The following is a 5,492-nucleotide window of genomic DNA, read 5'->3' as shown; positions in this document are numbered from 1 at the left end:
ATACAATGATTAGACTCTTAACATATGATCAGAATATGGGATTGCAGTCACTTTTAAGTCATACTGAAAGATGACAAAGCATCAATAAGAATGTCACAATTGTAGACAGTTAATTACTTACAGGCATGAAAAATAAAGGCTTCAGCCGGGAGTGTTGCATTTCTGAGACCTTTTGATGAAGGCTATCAAACTTCTCATCCAGTTTCTGAACGTCATCATACATAGCCTGCCATTAAATATACAAGTTTATAGAAGTCAGATGGGGAACTATAGTCAAAATCAGGCAGTGTCCAGGGCAAAAATTATTTGCAGCCCTGAAAGTATCAAATCACTAAACACACAGTTAACCAAAAAACAAGGGGTAAAATCGCTATTTCAGAAGATTAAAAATGACATCATACCTGACAATAAAGAAGGATTTCCATAAGAGTTTTCTTGCTGATCCCCTGTGTACGAAGCTTCAGACACAGCAAACACAAGAATTTAAATCCAGTGATAGAAAAAATGGAAAGAAAGAAAAAAGTATGAAAATAAAGAAGAATATAGAAGAAAACATTACTTTACATTACATTCAATATAGAAGAAAACATTACTTTAAAAATACTGTTCTCCTAACTGACACACAGTTCAAAATAAATTTTGGTGTCTCAAATACATACAAATTCATAAATTATACTTCCATGAGTTCCATCTTCATATTCAGGCTCTTTAGCTTTCATCTAATATTGACATAAAAGATATAAGAACCTTGAATTATAATCGATACAGCACTTCTAGTTATATACTATTATTTTCTTTCAATTTACCCACTAAGAGCTATGCCACTATGAAGAATGACAGGTCTCAATAGTGCCACACTGTGGATAAAGAGACTCATAACAAAGAAATCACCGCTGCTTAGTGGGAATGCTCATAGTTCATGGATGATAAACATCTTCAGGTGTTGTTATACTTTCCTACCATTATGAGATAAATGTATACATTTCAAGAGTGATCTTATTTTTTAAAAAATATTTTACTATAATCCCTATAATCCACATATATATTTTGCATGTATAAAGCAAGAGTGAATGTTCAGGAACACTTATTAGTATTAATTTTGCTGATCATAAAAACTGCCTTGCTATCAGATCAAGGTCCATCTCATCCAACAGGAATGTCGGCAACCAGCAGCACAACACGGTGCACTAAAATCTGACAAGTAATCCAGCAATGGACATGGTATATCTTCTTCCCACCATTCCTCTAGTACATATAGGCGTTTACCAATAATCAAAACGAAGAATAAGGAATGTCAATTTGTTTGTTTGTTTACTGCCCGCCTTTCTCACTGAGACTCAAGGCGGATTACACAGTGTAAGTTAATATGATCAATGGCTAGGGCATTTTGACTTGCTACTTACGTATTTTCTTTTTAAAATATATTATTTATTTATTTAAGTCATTTATAGTCTGCCTTTCTCTTGTGTCTTTATTCCTTCTCACTGTTTTTTGTGGTTCTAGCATTTCTTTAGTGACCATTCCGACCTGTTCTGTGGTATTCCAGGAGCATTTTGGCAGAAGGTTAATAAAAGTGTGCCCGTTCAATGTTTTCCTTTCTAAAATCTTCTTCTCCAGTGCCTTTAATGTTTCACACTGTTTCTTGTGGTCCTGTCATTTCTTTAGTGCCCGTTCCATCCTGTGATGTTCCAAGAGGAAGGGAAAGGGTTAATAAAAGTGGGAAGGATTAAAGGGACTGCAGAACAATATTTTAGAAATGAAAACATGGCTGTATCATACTTTTATTAAGTAAGTGGCATGTGGTGCCCAACTTTGCTGCTTGCTACCAGACAGCCAGGCAGGAGGCAAGCAGGGGTAGATGGGATGATGACACCACTGCCAGGCAGCGGCAAGCTGTGCAGTGCTCAGTCTCGCCACTCCCCTGCATTGCCCTGTTTCTAGACCAGGTGGGAGGCAAGCAGACCAGGGTGGCCAAATTCGTGAGCATAGCACTTCTGGGCAGAGGCACAGCCTTACTCTCCCTGCCTGGGCTCACTGCTGTTGGCTTGTCCTTGCCTGACTGGCCCTGGTCTGCACTGAATGACTGAAGGTGATCAACAATGAGGCTGGCTGGGTAAGAATAAGCTGAAAGAGGCAGGTAGCTTGCCAGGCTTTTAATCAGGTGAGGGGTGGGCCCTTTTCCAGGGGAGTTTCATACACCCTCCTCTCTCAGCCCTGGTACTAAACAAGTCAGGAGTCTTGTGGCACTTCTGACAAAACTTATTTCAACATATGCTTTCTTGAGCCAGAACTCACCTCATTGGATGCATTGTTAGGTGCTGGTCTGTAACTGTTATAGTTGACAGGTCTTGTTCCTGCTATTTATGGAAGCAAAGGGAGAATCTGAGGAGCAGATTGCTAAAAAGCATCAAGACAAACAATAAACATTTCTTTGAATATATCTTGACCAAGTGTCAAGGCTTCCAGCCCCCTCTGCCCCAGCTCAGCCGAGGGGAAAGGACACGGGCTGCCCAGCAAGCCTTTTTGGGTAACACACAAATTACAAAATGGGCAAGAATAGAAAGTTTCACTCTTGCCTAAGTAGGCTGCCACCAGTTCCTTTGGCTATCCCAAGGCTGAGGAGAAAAGGAACAAAGCTCCAGAGCGTATTAGGGAACTAACAGAACAGAAGTCTACTTTGCAAGGGTGGCTTGCAAGTAGAGGTCTCAAAACAAAGTATTGTTTTGGTGGTTCTCAAGCATTCACAGGGTGAGTTCTACAAAAGATTTTATAGCTTTGAGGCTTCAGAGTCACAAAAACCCACACAAAGTAAAATGTAATGATTTCTTAATCAGAGTGCAAGGTTATCACAAGTCACAAGACAGAATGTGAGGAAATAAAACAAAAAAAAGCCTAAAGCAATAAGCACTAACTAATACATACCACATTAATTCCTTAAGAAGGCAAATCAAGTTGGTTTCAAAGATGTAGCAATCAAAGTCTCTGGTCAGGAGTCAAAGTAGTCGAGCCACACAGCAAATCGCAAAGGTGGGAGCCTTGGCATCCCTCTAACAGTCGAGCCAGAAGCGAAGCAAGGGCAAGGGGCAGTTGTCTGTTACTGTCTGTTACTGACACCCACCACAAGCTCAGACTCCATTTTTGAGTAGCCAATTTATGCCAGTTGGGACCAGAATGTTGCAGGCCTGACAGCCAATCGGATCACAACTGCTGACATCATCTGAAAAGTAGGTGTCTACGTGAGGAGAGGGGGACATGTCAAGTCTGCCGCTCTTGGCACATAGCCCGGTCTTTGCAGGTGCAAACTTATTTGCCAATTAACTCAAGAAGAACCCAGCCATGGATGCTCAGCTAAGTACCAGCCAGAAAGGTCTTATCTCATCTCCAAGGACAGAAGCAAAAAAATCAAAAGCAGCTTGTTTCAAGGAGAGACAAAAGAGGCCTCTCAAAGTGGGAGAGCGGGGGTGGGGAGAGAAACTTTCCTAGGAAGGAGCAGAAAAGCTTCTGAACCAAGTTTCAAAAAGATGGCTTCTTGCATAACATTTTTTCTTTACATCAAGAAACCAACCAGAGAGGCGTTTGGGCCTTTGGATGACCAAGGAATAAAAGGATTGATAAAGGAAGATGGGGAGGTGGCAGAGAAGCTAAGTGAATTCTTCATATCTGTGTTCACTGTGGATGTGGAGAATATTACAAGGGCAGAACCACTGTTTTCAGCAGTAGAATCTGAAGAAATGAGTCAAATTGAAGTGATGAGATTTGAAATTCTAGATATTTTTGGGAAAACTAAAAACAAAGAAGTCTTCTGGTCCTCATGGCATACACCTGAGAGTTGTCAGGGATTCAAATGTAAAATTGTTGATCTTCCAACCAGTGTATGTAACTTGTCACTCTACCAGAGGCCTGAAGTGTAACAAATGTTACACGAATTTTTATAAACCAGGAAATCACATGTCAATTAGCCTAGCATCTATCCCAGGAAAATTAGTAGAAACTATAATCAGAGATAGAATTATTAGGCACACAGAGGAACAAAGACTCCTGAGGGAAAATCAGCTTGGCTTCAACAAAGGGAAGTCCTGCTTCACCAACCTTTTCAAGTTCTTTGAGAAAGTAAACAAACATGTAAATGACAGAGACTGGCAAGACATTATAGACTTGGACTTCCAAAGGATTTGACAAGATATTTCACCAAAGACTTGTTAGTAAACTTAGCAGTTGCAGGGAAAGAGAACAGGCCCTTTTATGGATTAAAAATTGGCTAAACAAAAGAAAGCAGAGTAGGAATAAATGGACGCTTTTTGCAGTGGAGGGAAGTAAGCTGTGGGGTCCCTCAAGGATAAATACTGGGGTCAGTGCTAGATTGTCCAGTACTGCCAAAACAATGGAACATGGCTTTGATTCTTATACTTGTTGCTCTATGGATCTTAAGCTGCAGCTTATTCAGAAAAAAAATGTTTATGGTATATTAGACACACAGCACCTTTTTGGCAAAATATTAAGTACAGTATTCAGTTGCTGGCATTGTGACCTAGAAGATGCATCTCTTAAATGTATGCTTTGGGCATGTCCAGTTATTTGGTCCTTTGGGAAGGAAGTCATTACTCATATTAATTTTGTATTAGAATACTCATTTAATTTGAGGATGTTTGTGTACTTTTAAACTATTTGCCTGTCTCATGGAACTTAACCAATGGTCAATGGAAACCACTCTGAATTTAAGCTATTTTAACCCTTTTCCCAACATCCTTTATGTTCTGTTTTGGTTAACTTTAGCACATAATTCTCTTGCTAATTTGAGTATGAAAATTTTAATTTGTGGCATATCCAAATAATTTTAGATTTGCTCCTAAGGATCTGTTTATTTTACAATGTAAAGTGATAGTTATATTGATGGTGCTGTATAACAATTTTATTACACTGATAGTGCTATATATTTAATAATCATTTGGTGGAACATTTCCTGGAAATATACTTTAAGGGTACATCAGAAGCAAAGAATACTTAGAAGACATAATTTCATCAGCGTCCTACACATTTTTCCCCTCATGCATTCTAAGAGCCTCGTGTCACAGAGTGGTAATCTGCAGTACTGCAGCCCAAGCTCTCCTCACGACCTGAGTTTGATCCCAGCAGAAGACGGGTTCAGGTAGCCGGCTCAAGGTTGACTCAAAGTGGGACCACAAGTGACACCTGACACAGGTTGGACACTAGTCAGCTTCCCTCAAGTTTTGATGGGAAATGTAGGCATCCTGGTCTTGCAGCTTAACTCTCAGACTGCTGTCCAATGGGCTTTTCAACTGTCACTTGTCCAACATTCCGCCAAGCTGCCTACATTTCCCATCAAAACTTGAGGGAAGCTGGCAAGTGTCCAACCTGTGTCAGGCGTCACTTGTGGTCCCGCTCTCAGCCTTCTATTCTTCTGAGGTCGGTAAAATGAGTACCCAGTTTCCTGGGGGTAAAGTGTAGATGACTGGGGAAGGCAATGGCAAACC

Source organism: Eublepharis macularius, chromosome 3, assembly GCF_028583425.1.
Source record: "Eublepharis macularius isolate TG4126 chromosome 3, MPM_Emac_v1.0, whole genome shotgun sequence".
NCBI lineage: Eukaryota > Metazoa > Chordata > Lepidosauria > Squamata > Eublepharidae > Eublepharis > Eublepharis macularius.
This window is presented reverse-complemented; position numbering follows the sequence as displayed.